The sequence below is a fragment of the Pelophylax lessonae genome, assembly GCF_965119305.1.
Source record: "Pelophylax lessonae genome assembly, chromosome: 1".
In the NCBI taxonomy this organism is placed as follows: Eukaryota; Metazoa; Chordata; class Amphibia; order Anura; family Ranidae; genus Pelophylax; species Pelophylax lessonae.
Window position 1 is genome coordinate 702,536,161 of NC_138768.1, and position 21,513 is coordinate 702,557,673.

Sequence of the window (21,513 nt, forward strand, 5' to 3'; positions counted from 1 at the left end):
ACTGCATTTGTGCAGCGGTCTTTTAAAAGTAATTTTTTGGTAAAATGATACACTTCAATTAAATAAAAAAAAAATAAAAAAAACATAAAATTAGCCCAATTTTTTGTATAATGTGAAAGAGGACGATGTTACGCTGAGAATCATGAGAAAATCGTGATCTTTATTCTAAGCAAAAAAAATTGTCATTCTCATTTTATCCAGAATCGTGCAGCTCTAGTGGCCAAGTCTTTAGCTTTTGGTCAGGATAGCCATTCCCTACAGCTGTGGCATTAAACTATGCATCTACTTTACAGGAAGATACAGCCAGAGAGTTATCAGACGGCAGAAAAAAAATTGCCTGGCTGTGGATACACTGAGTCACTGGCAGAGTCAGTAAATGAGGTCTGTAGATTACGTGGCAACTTTTATTAGAAAGGTGGTGGGAAACCAGATAGAAAATACACTTGAAATGATACACAAACACTCTAAATTAAAAAAATAAAGATCTAAGGTTTGGATAACCTGCAGACAACAATTTAAGCACCAACCTGTGTGTTTAACAACAAAAGGCACCATTTTTAATTTATTGGACCAACAAATGGTCATGTTAACCAAACCAGCTGATCTACCCCCCACTCCCAGACAACCCATGAGTCCACACACATTGAATATACCATTTACATTAGGCAAACTGCAACCAACATCACACAAATTAAACAGTTACACATAGTAGCCAGAATTCTTGGCTCTTACTGACTTTTGCTAAAGTTGCCTTTGCTCCAGATTTTGTAAACAAGCCTTTATCTATTGCTTACTATGGACACCAAACAATTAGTATGGAATCGTGTGACTATTAGAAGATCACAAACCCCTGTACACCTAATGCAGTCGTCTTCCCTGTTCTAAGAAATGATCTGAGTTCACAGACCGATCGTACATCTCATTCCAGCTAAAGGCGTGTGCTTACAGAATGACCTATATGACACAATGCTTGGAGTATTATTGCAGGTTCCAAGCTTATTGCACTTACACTTATTCCAGTGTGAGAAGCATAAATCACAGAAGGTTTAAGTTGAATTGCTTAAAGTGATACTAAACACACACTGTTTAAAGCGGAGTTCCACCTAAAAAAAACCCAAAAAATACATGAAAATACCCCCGGGACAGTCAGGGCTAGTGCATTCCACAATGGATAGCCTCTGAACTGTCCCGGGTCGCACTTACCTGCAAGAAGAAATACTTACCTTGAAAATGTCTTCTCCAGAGCTGCCATCTCAGGTGTGGGCAGCTTGAAGCCAGCGCGATCCTCTTCTGCGTCTTCTCCGTCACCTCCGGGGCTGCAGCGTCATCCCTGCACAGCTTCTGGGCATGCCCAGAAGCTGTTTAGAAGGGAATGGTGCGCGCGCACCGGAACTGACGTCGGGGCCGGTGCAGGCGCATTGATTCCTGGGAGCGATGACGTTCAGCTCCCAGGAATCATTGCAAAGCCAGGAAGTGACGAATCGCCGTGGCCACAGAGGGAGGAAGAGGAAGTAAGGTGAATATATGTTCTTCTAAAACAAGGTAAGTGAATTAAAAAAAAAAAAAAATTGTGAGTATCCATTTGTTTTACAGGTGACCCGGAGCAAGAAGATGGACAAAAGTAAAATTTTAGGGTGGAACTCCCCTTTAATTTACATTTTCCCTTCTATTTCTGTATGTAGATGATGGCACTGTAGTTATTTAAAAAAAAAATAAAAAAATCCCACATCTAAGTACCTTTTTCCTAATCGATATACAGCTGTCACATGACCCAGATCTTTCCCAGCCTGTCTGCAGGGAAACATAAGCAGGAGTGGGGAGGAGGATTTAACCATATATTTGCTGGACACTATCTTTGTTTATTCACACTTTATTGGGACTTTTGGTTACTCATATAACATTTGCCCGTGTTTATGTTTTTCACTTGTATTTTGGAGAGATTACTTAAAATATTAGCACTGCCCGATTAGATTTTCATTTCGGGTAATCTGGTATCACAGATGTGTGCTGGCCGCTTAGGATTACTAACCCTGAGCAGGGTTGTAGATTTGCTTTTGTGGTATTTTAAGTGTCAAAGTTTTTTTTTTTTTTTGGGCATACTTCTCATTTGGGTAACAGGAGTACACTTACTTCCATTCTCCTACTATTGCCTGCTATCAGCTAAGGGGCCAGAGCCAAGCCAAGCTCTGGAAGGATACCACCAAACATCCACATTACAAGATGGGTCTGATGTTAAAAGGTTAAAGTTAAAGGGGTAACTCCACTTAATGGGAAAAAAAAAAAAGGGAAATAAAAAAAATAAAAAAATTATGTATCTATAATTTAGTATAACAATTGCGACACAAGTAATCTTGTAATTGATTGGTATTAAAAAATGACCATTCCTTTTCAATCTGCAGCTCTGAAATTTTCTGTAAAAGTGCAATGCAATATGGCTACCTGGAGAAGTTCTGTACACAGAATGTACAGAACGCCCCCCCCCCCCAGAAACGTAAGAACGCCCCCCCCCCCCCCCCCCAGAAACGTAATGTCCTGTTTGTGTGATTGGCTCATTGATTTTCCCAGAAGTCTGATACAAGTCAGATTTTTGGCATCCCCTGCAACAAAAATTTCATTTTTTGGTGAGATACTCCCAATAGGAAATCCCATCTAAAAAGATGCAGACTCAGCAATTTTCCTTATTAGAGCCCTAATTCTGCAGCAGCTGGTTGATAATTATGAAACCACTCCCATTTAGACTCACTTAGCACAGGGGCACAGAGGAACAAATAGTTTTTTCCTTCAGAACAACAAAAGGTAGGAATCTGCCACAAAGTTTGGTAAAATCCTTGCAATGTAGTGCCTTGGAAAAGTATTCATACCCCATGATACACACATGTTATGCTACAACCAAAAACGTAAATGTATTTTATTTTTTTTTCTTTTGCAACAGATTAACACAAAAGTGGCACATAATTGTAAAGTGGAAGGAAAATGAAAATGGTTTTCAATTTTTTTTTACAAATAAATATCTGAAAAGTGTGTGGTGCATTTGTATTCAGCCCCCTTTACTCTGATACCCCTAACTAAAATCTAGTGGAATCAATTGCCTTCAGTAGTCACCTAATTCGTAAACGGAATCCACCTGTGTGTGATTTAATCTCAGTAACAATACAGCTGTTCTGCAGAATCCTCAGAGGTTTGCTAGAGAACATTAGTGAACAAACAGCATCATGAAGGCCAAGGAACACACCAGACCAGTCAGGGATAAAGTTGTGGAGAAGTTTAAAGCAGGGTTAGGTTATAATAAAATATCCCAAGCTTTGAACATCTCACAGAGCACTGTTCAATCCATCATCCGAAAATGGAGAGTATGGCACAACTGCAAACCTACCAAGACATGGCCGTCCACATAAACGGACAGGCTGGACTTGAGAGCATTATTCAGAGAAGCAGCCAAAAGACCCATGGTAACTCTGGGTCCTGTGTCAGAGTCCTGTGCACAGATTCAGCTCAGGTGGCAGAATCTGTGCACAGGACAACTATTAGTCATGCCCTTTACAAATCTGGCTTTTAGGGAAGAGTGGAAAGAAATCCATTGTTGAAAGAAAGCCATAAGAAGTCCCATTTGCAGTTTGCGAGAAGCCATGTGGGGGACACAGCAAACATGTGAAAGAAGATGCTCTGGTCAGATGAGACCAAAATTGAACTTTTTGGCCTATGTGTGGCGGAAAACTAACACTGCACATCACCCTGAACACACCATCCCCACTGTGAAACATGGTGGTGGCAGCATCACATCGTGGGGATGCTTTTTTTCAGCAAGGACAGGGAAGCTTGTCAGAGTTGATGGGAAGATGGATGGAGCCAAATACAGGGCAATCTTAGAAGAAAACCGGTTAGAGTCTGCAAAAGACTTGGGACTGGGGCGGAGGTTCACCTTCCAGCAGGAGAATGACCCTAAACATACAGCCAGAGCTGCAATGGAATGGTTTAGATCAAAGCATATTCATGTATTAGAATGGCCTAGTCAAAGTCCAGAACTAAATCCAATTGAGAATCTGTGGCAAGACTTAAATATTGCTGTTCACAGACGCTCTCCATCCAATCAAAGAGCTTGAGCTATTTTGCAAAGACAAAAAGGTTACTCTCTAGATGTGCAAAGCTGGGAGAGACATCCCCAAAAAGACTTGCAGCTGTAATTGCAGTAAAAGGAGGTTCTACAAAGTAGTGACTCAGGGGAGGCTAAATACAAATGTACAGCACACTTTTCACATATTTATTCGTAAAAATGTTTATAACCATTTATTACTTTCCATCCACTTCACAATTATTTGCCACTTTGTGTTGGCCTATCACATAAAATCCCAATAAAATACATTTACAATTTTGGTTGTAACATGACAAAATTTCAAGGGGTATGAATACCTTTTCAAGGCACTGAACATAGATCAACCAGAGGAGAATGTTTGTTTCTCAACAAAATTGGAGTTACTCTTTAAAGTGTTACTAAACCCAGGACCCTGCATTCATTAGATCTGGTCTCCCACAGCACACAGAATATGGAAATGCAATCTTTTTAGGAAATATAAAATGCTAAATACCTTTTCTCATCAGCAGTATATAGCAGTCTTGTGACCTCTATCAGTGTTGGGTTAAGCTTGTAGGAGGAGTTTTCATTCTCCTGTGACTGTCCAATGAGGCTGCATGACCCCTGACCCTTTGTCTGGACAGTGTTTATTGGCCCTGTGCCGATCACATGCACCCTCCCAAGAAAAAAAAAAAAAACTCTCTAGCAATACATACCAAACTGAGCATGTGCAGCTTGCCCCTAGACTTTGTTCTATCAGGAGATGAATTGGGGACAGTGGAAGAAGGGGAGGAACAGAGAAGACAGGATCAAACAGCCTTTTTACACAATGCAGAGGATTAACCCCTTAGGTTCCACAGTGAGTTAAACAAGCATGCTTTCCTGCATATGCAGACTGATTTTACTGTTGTGGGTTTAGTAACACTTTAAACGTTAGATGGAAACTAGGTTAACACTTATGCATTTTCATGTGTTTTTGTGCATTTAAATGTTTTTTCATGCATTTTTCTTACATGTTTTCAACGTGATCTCCTTAAAGTCTGCCGGAGTCAAAACAGCACATGTAGCTTTTTCCAAGTTGAATGGAAGCATGTTACATAGGTATAATCAGGCCCTATGACGGAAGGCCTTGCACAGGTCTGAACTAAACTAGAGAATGAAACTAAAGCCAAACTCCAGGAAAGATCTAGAACTTAGACAACTATCCTTCCCACCCCCTCTCACCCATCCTGCAGCTCCACAGTAATACAAAGCCCTGGCTGCACTCTAAAGCCTCGTACACACGCAACGATTATCGGCCAACCGATCGTCCGACTTTTGTCCAGGGTGGTGTTTTGTTGGTTGGAATGTGCCTAGACTGCACACAAATTTTCTCGGCCAACAGAAATCTACTTCAGAAGTGATGTCATGTGCTGGTTTACTTTCCGTGTGTTTTTTCTTCTCTGAGCATGCCCAGTCTTGCTCATCAGATTTTTGTCTGCTGAAATCTGTACTGACTGACGGAAAATCGGCCGTTGTGTTGACGGCCAACAAAAATTTTATAGCATGCACACCAGATTTTTTTCGGTCGAAAAGTCGGAGTCGGTTGTCGGAAGCATTATACTAACAAGCCGAAAATCGGCCGATCAGACATTGGCCGAAAATTCACAAAAACACATGAAAATGCATAAGTGTTAACCTAGTTTCCACACAAGCTTCAGATACAGTCCTTACGTTTTGGCCATGCCCCTCTGAGGAATTTCATATTGCACTAGTGGCTAGGAGCAGAGGGTGAAATTGTATCATTATCCATTAATAAAATCAGGAGAAACTGAACATTTTTTTTTTTTTTTTTTATGAATGGCTGATGATGCATTCCCAGTGCAAAAATTAAGAAAATAAATGAATAAATAAAAAAAAAAAAAAAAAAAAAATCTGTTTTTAATTATTTTTTTTTTCTAGAAAAGACAAGAAAAAAAAACACCACAGATACATGTACCTTACACATAACATAGCACACTGGAAAAAAATGTTTTAACTTGCTAGTAATACAACACAAAAAAGAAAATATGTTACACTATATATATATAAATAAAACAAAAAAACAACACAAAGCATCGCAAAAGAACAGGCAAATTATGACGGCACACCCTAACATCACTGCTAATTAATACAATTCCAGTACAGCTCAGCTAAAGGCTCTGCAGTCACACCTACTTAGTTATAGATGAGATATGATTGCTATGTTAATTGTATGTCATCAAGAACAATAATAAAACAAAACAGACATAAATATCTCCATCTACCACTGAGATACTGTAAGTAAAGCAAGCAGATGGGTTTTAATACATATAGTAATGGATTTGTGCTGTGATAACAAATGTGGCCGCTGGCAAACAAAGTTGGATATACCCAAACCTAAAAACAAACAAGATCGTGAAATGATGCAATGCTAGGTCAATATGGTTGTCCCGGTTGCCCACCTGGCTCTCCCCAAACCCCCCACCTGCCCACCATTTGGCTCTCCCCAAACCCCCCACCTGCCCACCATTTCCTACATTGTCAAGCCCTCCACCATTGCCTTCCCTGGCACCCACATGAAGACCACATAACCTTTGTGGCCTTCAGGGAGCTGCCTCCTCCTAAAGGGCTTCACCCCCTCTTCCTGGTTGAGTGCTGAAAAGGGTGCCTCCCCTCTGCGCCTGCATGTGCATGTTGCAACGCACCCACTCCCACCTTAGCGGGCACAACGCAATCCTGCTGTTCCTGCCTTCTGTGCCTGCTGGAGACAAAGGCCGCGCTTCCTGTGCCCGGCCGAAGCAGAGTGGGTGGGTCTTGTTGTCAAGGTAGCCCAATGCCAGGATTTGGGTTGCCTGGCAACAGGATAGCATCCTGCCCCTAAAATAAATTTTAGAGCGGGGCCCAAGCACTCTCAGTCATCCAGCCCTCTCTCCCCTGGCTGCTAACAGGCTGTGTATGGTCCGGTGCTGCGGCCAGACCCCACCCTCACCAGGTAGGTGACTTATAGTAGGTTTAACTTATAACAACTGGGAATGGGCTTTCTACTGTTAAACACGAAGCCAATCTCTCAAGTAGCTGTCTTGGAAGATTCTTGCAAATCTCATTATCAGTAACTATATCCATGTTTTTCTTGTTTTTTTTCCCCCTTTGACAGATTTGAGCTTTATATTAGTGGTATTAAATAAATAAATACCCAGTACATTTTTTATTCCTTGCTATAAAAAAAAAAAAAAAAAAAAAAGACTAATAGTGTAATTTTTTTGTCACTGTCTTTTTTGGAAATGAGAAACCATGCTGGCATTGTGTTAAAGAAGTTGCACTTAGCTTTTAGAAGTCACCCGCTAGAGTCACATAGTAGCAATAGATTGCCTGCCTGCCCCCCATGTGAATGGGCGGAATGTTTGTAAACAAAGGCAGGAGTTTACACTTATGATGACTGTGATTGGTTTACAGCAATCACAAAGTAAAGAACCGCTCTGACTGCCTCTTTTCATTTTGTCTGTGTGACCCAGACATCACGCATGCCCCTGGCAGGCGTACAAAATGTAAAACACAACACCATTTAATGGTTTACTGCAGGAAGGGGCATGGGCAGACTGCACAATGTACATTTACATCATCCAGCCTGTTCCAGGTTAGGGGCGCACGCATGCTAGTCCACACTGTCACTGGCTGCAGTGGAATTTAGTCAACAAGTCCCGGCCAATGATTTATGGTTGAGACCTGCTGATCCGCTGTAGCCAATTACAGCACAGAGTCCTGTGCCTACTTACACACAAGGCTTAGTACACAGATCTGTGATCTAGCCGTTTCCTCTGCAAAGCAGGGAGGAAAAGAAAACAAACAGTCAGATCTGTTAGTAAAAGCAGCACACAAATTACACACAACTAGACATATGCCGGTTTTCGGTAATTCGATATATCGCGGTATTGCATAGCCACGGTATTGTTATTGTGGCATTTTTAAAATACCGAGTTTCTCTGTCAAGTCTGCCTGACTTGTGAATTGATACATTTCAGTGAGCTGGATGACTCATTCACTCACTCAGCTAACACCTTTCAGCATTAAGTCTCCTAACTATAAACAAAAATGATTACATTTGTATCTTTTCCTTCCCTCTGCCAGGGAGAAAGGAAGTTTAACCTCTTAAAGACTTGATCTTTTTCTGACACTTGTTGCTTGCAAGTTAAAATCAGTTTTTTTTTTGCTAGAAAAGTACTTAGAACCCCCAAACATTTTATATATTTTTTTAGCAGAGACCCTACAGAATAAAATGGCGATTGTTGTAATATTTTATGTCACACTGTATTTGCGCAGCAGTCTTTCAAACGCAATGATTAGACTTTAATGAATAAAAAAAAAAAAAAAAAAAAAAAACGTAACAGTAAAGTTATCCCAATTTTTTTTTTTTTGTTACACAGAGAATCGTGATCTTTATTCCAAGCTAAAAAATCGTGATTCTCATTTTGGCCAGAATCGTGCAGCTCTAATAAATATATATATATATATATATATATATATATATATATATATACATACATACATACACACACACACACACACACGCATAGCAGCCCACATTACATTATTATATAGCCATCAAGCAGTGTCTACAAAAAATGCAGAAAGCTTGCCAGAGCAGGAACTGCAGGTTAGTCGCATGGTGCAAAAGCAGGATGGATTTCAAGGCCACTGAATTTTAAAAAAATGCTGCATGCACCTTTTTTCTGCGGAAAATGAGGGCATAGCAGCCCGTTCAAATCAATGGGCTGCTATGCCTGTGCAAATGTGGGCCGCCAACCCGCATACATGTGAACCACCAACCCGCATACATGTGAACCGCCAACCCGCATACATGTGAACCAGGCCTAAAGCGATAGTAAAGTAATTTATAAACAACACCTCCTTCAGGTTTAACCACTTCTTGACCACAAGGATTTGCCCTCTTAATGACCAGGCCATCGGATCGGAGCCGAGCGCCAGGACCAGTTATCACCAGTTAGGCCAGACACTGCTTGATGACCCATTTTAGGCCTGGTTCAGAGTCTGTACTGACTGACTATATAATAATGTGCATAAGTGAACCAAAGCCCCTAAATTCAGCAATGAAATTGAAGTGAGGTGGAAATTTAATAATTTAAATTTAATAATAGAATACCGTGATAATACCGTATACCGTGGCACAACCTTAATCAATTAATCGCAGCATGAAAATCTGATACCGTCACAAGCCTACACACAACACATTTTAGGCACAAAGTTAACCACTTGATGTTGGTTGTACATGTTGAACACTAATGGGAGCGTTGATTGCCACTTTATGCAGGCTGCAAGCTTCAAGTAATGCTGAAGCCTGCTTGCTGCTAGTTTAAAGTGGCAATCAGCACTCCTATTAGGATCGGTGTTCAACATTTACAAACTGGAGTTGAAGGGTACTTAAAAGCCTCAACAAAGTTTGCTGAGAGCTTTCACCAGTGTGAAATAACTGATGATGAGCAGTTATGGCACTTTATTTCACACTGGTGATCAGTGACCTGATTACATTTCCCTGTGTCCCCTATGAGGAAGAGCCGCTGATCGGCTCTCCTCGCCTCACACACTGACACAGTGTGTGCCGAGGAGAGCCGAATAACGGCACTTCCTCATTTACATGTGACCAGCTGTGATTGGACACCGCCGATCACATGGGTAAAGAGTCATGTCATTGACTCTTTACCGAGATCGGGATCGCGCCGTGTCCTAGCAACACGGCACGGTCACGATCGCCGCTCATATGACGGCGTCCCAGGATAATAGGTACACCGCTCCGCCATCATTTGACAGCAGGTGGGTAGTAACTGGTTAAACAGTGCATTGAGGTTGACTTGTAAGTTGGAGACATCCTGTAAGGAAGTTATTCCACTGCAAAGCTCGGTGTCATCTGCAAAGACTGAAATGGTATTTTTAATCCCAGACCCTATATCATTTATAAAGGTATTAAAAAGTAAGGGTCCCAACACTGAACTGAACTAATGGCTGTGTTGAGTTATTTTGAGGGGACAGCAAATTTACACTGTTATACAAGCTTTACACTCACTACTTTACTTTGTTGCAAAGTGTCATTTCTTAAGTGTTGTCACATGAAACATGAAAAGATATAAAATAATCACAAAAATGTGAGGGGTGTACTTTTCTGATATATATATATATATATATATATATATATTTTTTTTTTTTTTTTTTTTAAATGTTCTTTTTAAAATTTTGGTTTTCGGCCAAGTGCATCCTGCTGCATTTTTGGTACCAAAATTCCCATTCAGTGCACCTGTACACACCGCCACACACTGTAGTGCATTACCGTGCATTGTGGTGATAGAATGTGGTGTAATGAGTCACACTGCATGAAAAGGCAGCCTGTCTGCCTTTTTACATATCAGGACAACTCCAACCCACCTCAATGCAGTACTGAGGTGCACAGCGCACATACTGTACACACAATAGTTTTCTAGGTGCCTTTGTGTTGATTTGTGCAGATAAACAAAGCTCAACTGATATGATGTGACTAAGCTAGAAATACACTATGCAAATGTCAGCAGCTTCATAATGAACCAAAAGAAATGACCTCATGACAAGAAGAGGCAGAACCCCATTCACCTTCAATCATGGATCATCGGGGCTGTGCGCCAGAACAGCCAGCTTCAATTATTATAGAGTGTACAGTACTGTGTAGTACAGCGTGCATACAGTGGTAGAGAGTGCTCCCAGTGGTATAGAGTCCAGTGTAGTACAGTGCCCCCAGCAATATAGAGTACCCACAGCGGTATAGAGCGTACTACTAAGTACCCCCAGTAGTATACAGTACTGTGTAGTAGTACAGTGTGCTTCCAGCAGTACAAACTGCACTGTAATATACAATGCTACCAGTAGTATACAGCACCCCCAGTAGTACAGTGTGCCCGCCCCCGCAAGGAGTACACAGCATTCCCCTCTCCCCTAGTAGTACACAGAGAGCCCCCAATAGTACACCGTGCCCCCGCAAGGAGTACACAGCATTCCCCTATCCCCCAGTAGTACACAGAGAGCCCCCAGTAGTACACCGTGCCCCCCCAAAGGAGAACACAGCATTCCCCTCTCCCCCAGTAGTACACCGTGCCCCCACAAGGAGTACACAGCATTCCCCTCTCCCCTAGTAGTACACAGAGAGCCCCCAATAGTACACCGTGCCCCCGCAAGGAGTACACAGCATTCCCCTATCCCCCAGTAGTACACAGAGAGCCCCCAGTAGTACACCGTGCCCCCCCAAAGGAGAACACAGCATTCCCCTCTCCCCCAGTAGTACACCGTGCCCCCCAAGGAGTACACAGCATTCCCCTCTCCCCCAGTAGTACACAGAGAGCCCCCAGTAGTACACCGTGCCCCCCCCCAAAGGAGAACACAGCATTCCCCTCTCCCCCAGTAGTACACCGTGCCCCCGCAAGGAGTACACAGCATTCCCCTATCCCCCAGTAGTACACCGTGCCCCCCCCCAAAGGAGAAAACAGCATTCCCCTCTCCCCCAGTAGTACACCGTGCCCCCCCCCCCCCCAAGGAGTACACAGCATTCCCCTCTCCCCCAGTAGTACACAGAGCTCCCCTAGTAGTACAGTGTGCCCGCCCCCAAGGAGTAAACAGCATTCCCCTCTCCCCTAGTAGTACACAGAGAGCCCCCAGTAGTACACCGTGCCCCCGCAAGGAGTACACAGCATTCCCCTCTCCCCCAGTAGTACACAGAGAGCCCCCAGTAGTACACCGTGCCCCCCCCCCAAGGAGTACACAGCATTCCCCTCTCCCCCAGTAGTACACAGAGAGCCCCCAGTAGTACACCGTGCCCCCGCAAGGAGTACACAGCATTCCCCTCTCCCCCAGTAGTACACAGAGAGCCCCCAGTAGTACACCGTGCCCCCGCAAGGAGTACACAGCATTCCCCTCTCCCCCAGTAGTACACAGAGAGCCCCCAGTAGTACACCGTGCCCCCCCCCCCAAGGAGTACACAGCATTCCCCTCTCCCCCAGTAGTACACAGAGAGCCCCCAGTAGTACACCGTGCCCCCCCCCCCAAGGAGTACACAGCATTCCCCTCTCCCCTAGTAGTACACAGAGCCCCCAGTAGTACACCGTGCCCCCGCAAGGAGTACACAGCATTCCCCTCTCCCCTAGTAGTACACAGAGAGCCCCCAGTAGTACACCGTGCCCCCGCAAGGAGTACACAGCATTCCCCTCTCCCCTAGTACACCGTGCCCCCCCCAAGGAGTACACAGCATTCCCCTCTCCCCCAGTAGTACACAGAGAGCCCCCAGTAGTACACCGTGCCCCCCCCAAGGAGTACACAGCATTCCCCTCTCCCCCAGTAGTACACAGAGAGCCCCCAGTAGTACACCGTGCCCCCGCAAGGAGTACACAGCATTCCCCTCTCCCCCAGTAGTACACGTGCCCCCCCCCCCCCCAAGGAGTACACAGCATTCCCCTCTCCCCCAGGAGTACACAGAGAGCCCCCAGTAGTACACCGTGCCCCCCCCCCAAGGAGTACACAGCATTCCCCTCTCCCCCAGTAGTACACAGAGCTCCCCCAGTAGTACAGTGTGCCCGCCCCCAAGGAGTAAACAGCATTCCCCTCTCCCCCAGTAGTACACAGAGCTCCCCCAGTAGTACAGTGTGCCCGCCCCCAAGGAGTACACAGCATTCCCCTCTCCCCCAGTAGTACACAGAGAGCCCCCAGTAGTACACCGTGCCCCCCCCCCCCCCAAGGAGTACACAGCATTCCCCTCTCCCCCAGTAGTACAGTGTGCCCGCCCCCAAGGAGTAAACAGCATTCCCCTCTCCCCCAGTAGTACACAGAGAGCCCCCAGTAGTACACCGTGCCCCCCCAAGGAGTACACAGCATTCCCCTCTCCCCCAGGAGTACACAGAGAGCCCCCAGTAGTACACCGTGCACCCTCCCCCCCCCCCCAAGGAGTACACAGCATTCCCCTCTCCCCCAGTAGTACACAATGCAGTGTAGTACACATAGTCCATAGCCCCCAGTCGTATACAATGCAGTGTAGTACGGATAGCCCATAACCCCCAGTAGTATACAATGCAGTGTAGTACACATAGTCCATAGCCCCCAGTAGTATACAATACAGTGTAGTACACATAGTCCATAGCCCCCAGTAGTATACAATGCAGTGTAGTACACAGTGAGCCCCCAGTAGTACATTTAGCCCCCCCAGTAGTACACACAGCTCCCATTACATTAGTACAAAGAGGGCCCCCACCAGTAGTACGCAATTCAGTGTAGTACACACAGCCCTCCATTAGTACACAGAGCTCCCCAGTAGTACATAATGTAGTGTAGTATACAGAGCCTCCCCTCCATTAGTACACAGAGCTCCCCAGTAGTACATAATGTAGTGTAGTATACAGAGCCTCCCCCCCCCATTAGTACACAGAGCTCCCCAGTAGTACATAATGTAGTGTAGTATACAGAGCCTCCCCCCCATTAGTACACAGAGCTCCCCAGTAGTACATAATGTAGTGTAGTACACAGAGCTCCCCCCCCCCCCGGCAGTACACAATGCAGTATAGTACACAGAGGCCCCAGTAGTACACAATGCAGTGTAATACAGAGCCCCCCAGAAAAACACAATTCAGTGCAGCACAAAGAGCCCCCCCCCCCCCCAGGAGTACACAATACAGTGTAGTACACAGAGGCCCCCCCCCCCAGTAGTACACAATACAGTGTAGTACACAGAGCCCCCAGTAGTACACACAGCTCCCATTACATTAGTACAAAGAGGGCCCCCACCAGTAGTACGCAATCCAGTGTAGTACACACAGCCCTCCATTAGTACACAGAGCGCCCCAGTAGTACATAATGTAGTGTAGTACACAGAGCCCCCCCCCCCCCCCGGCAGTACACAATGCAGTATAGTACACAGAGCCCCCAGTAGTACACAATACAATGTAGTACACAGAGGCCCCAGTAGTACACAATGCAGTGTAGTACAGAGCCCCCCAAAAAAAACACAATTCAGTGCAGTACAAAGAGCCCCCCCCCCCAGGAGTACACAATACAGTGTAGTACACAGAGCCCCCCAGTAGTACACAATACGGTGTAGTACAGAGAGCCCCCCAGTAGTACACAATATGGTGTAGTACACAGAGCCCCCAGTAGAACACAATTCAGTATAGTACACAGAGCCCCCAGTAGTACACAATACAGTGTACTACACAGAGCCCCCATTAGTACACAATGCAGTGTACTACACAGAGCTCCCAGTAGTACCACAATGCAGTGTACTACACAGAGCTACCAGTAGTACACAATGCAGTGTAGTACACAGAGCCCCCAGTAGTACACAGAGCCCTCTGTAGTACACAATGCTGTGTAGTCCACAGAGCCCCCCCAAGTAGTACACAATGCAGTGTAGTACACAGAGCCCCCCAGTAGTACACAGAGCTCCCAGTAGTACACAATGCAGTATAGTACACAGAGCTCCTAGTACTACACAATGCAGTATAGTACACAGAGCCCCCCGTAGTACACAATGCAGTATAGTACACAGAGCCCCCAGTAGTACACAGAGCTCCTAGTAGTACACAATGCAGTATAGTACACAGAGCTCCTAGTAGTACACAATGCAGTATAGTACACAGAGCCCCCCAGAAGTACACAATGCAGTATAGTACACAGAACCCCCCAGAAGTACACAGAGCTCCTAGTAGTACACAATGCAGTATAGTACACAGAACCCCCCAGAGGTACACAGAACCCCCTGTAGTACACAGAACCCCCTGTAGTACACAGAGCTCCCTGTAGTACACAATGCAGTGTAGTACACAGAGCTCCCAGTAGTACACAATGCAGTATAGTACACAGAACCCCCCAGAGGTACACAGAGCTCCTAGTAGTACACAATGCAGTATAGTACACAGAACCCCCCAGAGGTACACAGAACCCCCTGTAGTACACAGAACCCCCTGTAGTACACAGAGCTCCCTGTAGTACACAATGCAGTGTAGTACACAGAGCTCCCAGTAGTACACAATGCAGTATAGTACACAGAGCCCCCCAGAAGTACACAGAACCCCCCAGAAGTACACAATGCAGTATAGTACACAGAACCCCCCAGAAGTACACAATGCAGTATAGTACACAGAACCCCCCAGAAGTACACAATGCAGTATAGTACACAGAACCCCCCAGAGGTACACAGAACCCCCTGTAGTACACAGAACTCCCTGTAGTACACAGAACCCCCTGTAGTACACAATGCAGTGTACTACACAGAGCCCCCAGTAGTACACAATGCAGTGTAGTACACAGAACCCCCAATAGTACACAGAACCCCCCAGAGGTACACAGAACCCCCTGTAGTACACAATGCAGTGTAGTACACAGAACCCCCAATAGTACACAGAACCCCCTGTAGTACACAATGCAGTGTACTACACAGAGCCCCCAGTAGTACACAATGCAGTGTACTACACAGAGCCCCCAGTAGTACACAATGCAGTGTAGTACACAGAGCCCCCAGTAGTACACAATGCAGTATAGTACACAGAACCCCCCAGAGGTACACAGAACCCCCTGTAGTACACAGAGCCCCCAATAGTACACAGAACCCCCTGTAGTACACAATGCAGTGTAGTACACAGAGCTCCCAGTAGTACACAATGCAGTATAGTACACAGAGCCCCCAATAGTACACAGAACTCCCTGTAGTACACAATGCAGTATAGTACACAGAGCCCCCAATAGTACACAGAACTCCCTGTAGTACACAATGCAGTGTAGTACACAGAGCTCCCAGTAGTACACAATGCAGTGTAGTACACAATACAGTATAGTACAGTATGTGTATAGCAGCCAATACCTTGTCATTGGGTGAGCACACATAGTGAAGGTAGTCCTCCCCCCAGTGAGAAGACAGACCGGTGACCCCGACTCCGATCCCAGCCTATTACCGCCCCATCTATACACTTACAGCGCTGCCATAGAGCAGGTCCTCCCCGGCTCTCCCACACTATCAGCTTCCTCGGCTCCCACTGGTTACTTCTCCACCAGGTCATGTGACTTTGATGTCAGCGAGCTACGAGGAGGTGGTTGGGTCAAAACTTTTCACCTTTCCGAGGCAGCCCTCCATTGGTTAGTGCTAGAATGTGGACGGAAGGAATACAGGCTGTTGCTAGGGTAACCCAGAGAGCTGATAACAGGAAGCCGCCCTGTGTCATGCAGACTCCTCCAGCTTTGCTGTGTGTGACAGGACAGGAAGTACTTTCACTTTGTGAGGATGTGATGTAGCCGCTGACAGCTGACTGTTTATTGTTATGGGTGGAGTCTGTGGAAGCTGCTCTACTGCTTATACATAGTTCTCTACTGTCCCTGATTTCAAGGACTGTCCCTCATTCAGAACAAAGTCCATCTGTCCCTTCCTCCTTTATTTGTCCCTCATCTCATCAGGTCTGATCCACATAGTTGTATATAAAATGCACTTTTTTTCTTTCAGAAAGTGTTTCCCAGTGCTAAACCTTTCATGCAATTTCTAAACTGCTGCCTTTGTAATTGTAAAAAGTCAGTATAAAGTAATAGTTGTGGTGAAAAAAAAAAAAAAAAAAACACTTGTGGGTTTAAAGTGTTATTAAAGCCAAGACGCTGCATTCACTTGTCTGGTCTCCCACAGTACACAGAAAATCAGAAATACAATCGTTTTAGTAAATATAAACCGATAAATACATTTTCCCATCACCTCTATATAGCAGTATATTGTGACTTCTATCAGTGTCAACTTAAAGCTTGTAGGAGGCATTTTCATACTACTTTGACTGTCCTATGAGGCTGCAGGACCCCTGACCCTCTGTTTTGACAGAGCTGATTGGCCCTGTGCTGATCACATGCACCCTTCCAAGAAAAAAAAAATAAAGTCTCTAGCAATACACACCTAACTGAGCATGCAGAGATTGACTCCAAAGCTCTGATCGATCAGGAGATAGGTCGGGGACAGTAGAAGAAGGGGAGGATCAGAGAAGACAGGATCAAACAGCCATTTTACACAACTCACACAGGCGGACCGTTCAGATCCGCCTGTCAGTTTTTTTGGCGGATCTGAATGGTCCCCACATGCATCTCTATGGGGCATCGGATGGCAGCGGAGACATGTCCACTGACATCCGATCCGTCAAATCTGGATGGATGGAAACCCTATTTTCCATCCGTCCAGCGGATCGAATGAGAATGGACCGACGGTCCGTTCCCATCCGATTCCCCCATAGAGATGCATTGGGACCTGACAGCTGTGTCTCCACACACAGCGCGGAGACACAGCTGTCATCCGCCTTCTCAGCGGGGGATCGGCGGATCGATCCCCCGCTAAGAAAAACTGAGTCGGCCTGACGGACTCCGTGTGTGAAAGGGCCCTTCACACACCACATTATTTTAGTTTTTTAGTTTTACCGCCCCCCCCCCCCCCAAAAAAAAAAAAGATTCCAGTTTGTTGTTAAACTGAGTTGTAGTTTATAGGTCACATCAAGGGTGGAAAAAGTTCTGAAATGATTTATCTTTGTCTCATTATTTTATATCACAGAAACCTGACATTTTGACAGAGGTATGTAGACTTTTTATATCCATTGTAGGAGTTAACATAGATAAGAGAACAATGTGCCATTTTCTATATGTACACCTATTTGCCATTTTTGTGTAACAAACAAATGTGTGGCAGGAGTTGTAAAGGCAGAAGATTTTTTATCTTAACGCATTCTATGCATTAAGATAAAAAACTTTCTGGGTGTAGCAGCCACTCCGGCACCCCCTAATACTTACCTGAACCCCATCTCTATCCAGCGATGTCCACAAGTCCCTTGGCCGTCAGGGACTCTCCCTCCTTATTCCTCGTACACATGCATCAATAGTTGGCCGTGAATTTTCGGCCAACGTCCGATCGGCCGATTTTCGGCTTGTTATGCCTCGTACACACGCAACGATTATCGGCCGACCGATCGGCCGTCTTTTGTCCGGTGTTGTTGTGTTGGTTGAAATGTGCTCTAGACTGCACACGAATTTTCTCGGCCAACAAAAATCTACTTCAGAAGTGATGTCATGTTCTGGTTTACTTTCCGTGTGTTTTTTCTTCTCTGAGCATGCCCAGTCTCGCTCATCAGATTTTTGTCTGCCGAAATCTATACTCACTGACGGAAAATCGGCCGTTGTGGTGACAACCAACAAAAATTTTATAGTCTGCACACCAGATTTTATTCGGCCGAAAAGTCGGAGTCGGTTGTCGAAAGCATCATACTAACAAGCCGAAAATCGGCCGATCGGACGTTGGCCGAAAATTCACGGCCAACTATCGACGCGTGTGTACGAGGCATTACTCTTTAAGTCTCTGTCTGTTTCCCAGCCTGTTTCTGTCCTGCTTGAGGGTATGTCTTTGACAAATGTAACTTAGATGATAAGCTTGACATAGTATTGTGAGACCACAACTATCTTCAGATAAAGGCAATTTCCCACAAGAAATGCTAGAACAATGACTAGATTTTTTTTATGACTTATGAATATGCTAAAATGTATACTTCTTTTGTCAACGTGCATTATTTTTATTGGTTAAAGGGTCATATTATACCTGCCCACTTGCTTTCACATATAAGTTTGTATACAGGAAATAAAGCCCTGAATAGATTGGAAATGCCACGGCGTGTCTAATCTTATTCCCGAGTACTTTTAAATAGCCAGGCTGGAAAGGAGAGTAAAGGGATCCTGACTGAAATTACCCTTACACCAACATGGCCCCTTTGTTGTCTTTAAAGCTAATCCACTGGGAAAATATACTGGATTAGAGCTGATCCCTGAAGTAGCATCAACCCGTACAATGCAACAAAACCATGGCAGATTTCCCTTCAGTGTTCAAAATGTTACCAACTCTATAGGGAAGTTACAGGCTCGAATGCTGATAGGACAAGTGAATCTAGATACCGTGTGCAACTATTAACAGAATATTTTGTGCAGACATATAGAAGAAACACTGAGTACCATAAAAACAACTTTTTATGTACCATTAAAACTTTATTATACAACATAAAAAATTACTCTCCACATAGGGGTTCACAACATGCCAAGATTCCGATTACAGTTCAGATGTGGACTCAATGTGTTTTTGGATTCCTTCTTCAGGAACACGTGACAGAATCTAGGAAGTACAATTACATGCATTAAAGAGGTTGAAAACCTCATTAAAAAAAAATAAATAAAGAAATAAATCTGAAAGACAAAGGCATAATGAGCTAGTATGCATCGCATACTAGCTCATTATGTAATACTTACCTTAGAACGAAGCCCCGCAGCGCTGCCCGCTCATCGGTGACATGGCCAACATGTTCAGCCGTCTTACTTCTGGGTTCGCTTCCTACGGCCATCTGATTGGCTGGAGCAGCGATGACGTCACGCATGCACGCAGGAGCCGCTGTTCACGGCACAGGTGGCCGTTCCTTCAGAGCGCATGCGCCAGTGATGTCACTGGCTGCATGCAAAGTAAATATCTCCTTAATGTTTAGGAGATATTTACAGTACCTATAGGTAAGCCTTATCATAGGCTTACCTAAAGGTACAAGTTACAGAGGAAGCTTTACTTCCTCTTTAAGTAACACATTTCTCAATTGCAAAGTTACATTGTGATACATGGATAAATAAATATATTATACCAATACACTGGACCCCACTCCTAATCTTTAATAGAGTAATATCAGCCAGTAGGGTAGACTGGAATTCATAGCATGTGTATGTTGCCCATAGAGGTGTAAATGAGTAAGCCAAGGTGAAGCCATTGCCACAGTCTGGGCTTCTCTCCCATGATAAATCTAGCTACCCTGTCTCACCAACTGATTTTGGTGGGGGAAACCGAAGATGAGATTCCAGTAGAGAAGTTTTACCCACTGAACATTCTGATTACACCCAAATGAAAGGAGAAGGTCTAATCAGTTCTTCAGATAGCTGACACTATTCTCCAAGAATGAGTTTGATGCAGAGCGCACGAAGAGTGCCCAGCACCTAATCAGCCCTGATGAGTCACTGAGTTCTTATGCCTTGCCCATAGTGGTGGACCAGAAGAAAAATGGTTTCCGAAGGGTGTGCATTGACTATCACACTTGTTTCTTGTACACATCATCTCTGCTGAAGAAGTGGTCACCAACCCCAAGAAAATGGAAGCTTTCATCTCCTTGCCAAGGTCTCACAACATGAACCAACTGGGGTCATTCCTGGGGTTTTGCTTTTATTAACATAGTTTCATGGAGGGAATCACCAAAATTGCCTGACCCCCTAATGAATTACTTACTAGTGAAGATAAAGAAGAGGACTCAGAAAGACAGGCTTGTCAAGCTAAAGGGACCAGCAGTCCCAAGAATTGATACTGGATGAATGGCCTGACCCGCGTAAGCAAGCCCTTAGTCAATTAAATTCGTTTGATCAGTTCCCCTCTTCTGGTCTATGCTGACTCAGCTCGACCATACAAATTACATGTTGAAGCCAGCAGAGACAGAATAGGTGTTGTGTTGCACCAGGAGTACGATGGACACCTACAGCCTGTTGTCTATGTGATCCGAAGCCTTCCCCCTGCTGAAAAGAACTATTTCACTTACTAACTGGAATTCCTTGCCTTGAAGTGGGCAGTGGTCTACAAGTTGAAGGATTATCTATATGGATCACAGTTCGACAGATAACACGCTCACATACATGTTCATCACAGCCAAGCTGATAGCCACAGAGCATCAGTGGTTGGCTGCCCTATCTGGTATTCCCCTTCACCTCGAAGTACCAACCAGGGGAAATAAGATGCCAACCCTCCATCGAGAAGACCCTATGATTCTGAGGGTCCCCAAGGAGAGAAGCCTCAACTGACCTCAGAAGGAGTCCAAGTCTTGTGTCAAGGGGTTGAATTTAAGGGAGCAATAGGGACTGAGGCCATTGGGTCTAGGCTAGGGCCTAAGCTCTACTGTGATCTCCCCCAAGTGAAAGGCAGAGACGTGCCTACTCTTTCTAAGAAAGACCTATAAAGGATCAAGCTGAAGACCCCACATATAGTCTGTCCTTGAAAGTTTTGGAGAACGGTTGTTTGGAGCTTTTGTTAGTGGATTCTCCAAAGGAGGCATGATTGGTCCACAAGAAGTGAGATCAATTACAGCTGCACATCAAGGTGGTCTACTGAAGGGGCAAACCTGAAGATAAGTGGCAGTTGTCTCTCCTGGAAAAACATAGGGAAACCATGTTAGCTGCCTTGCATGGTGACTTTGGTCATTTAAGGCAAGAGAAGACTTTCAAGGTAATTGGTGTCAATTGGTTAAGTTATTGTCAAGTTCATTGGTTCAAGTGGTAAATACGGTACATTTTCTTTTTAGGAAAATAATAAAATGACAAAAATGCAGAACTGCATATGGTGCTGAAAGTATTTGGTTTTTTTG

The 21,513-nt window shown here is 44.7% G+C and overlaps 1 long non-coding RNA gene across 1 annotated transcript in view; it reads right to left on the reverse strand.

Moving 5' to 3' along the window:
* Positions 1–16,342, reverse strand: part of LOC309545977 — a 47,615-nt gene extending 31,273 nt beyond the window's left edge. The window contains exon 1 of the long non-coding RNA XR_014224917.1: positions 16,053–16,342. This is a non-coding gene — a long non-coding RNA (uncharacterized lncRNA). The remainder of the gene's footprint in view (positions 1–16,052) is intronic.
* Positions 16,343–21,513: the final 5,171 nt, after the last annotated feature.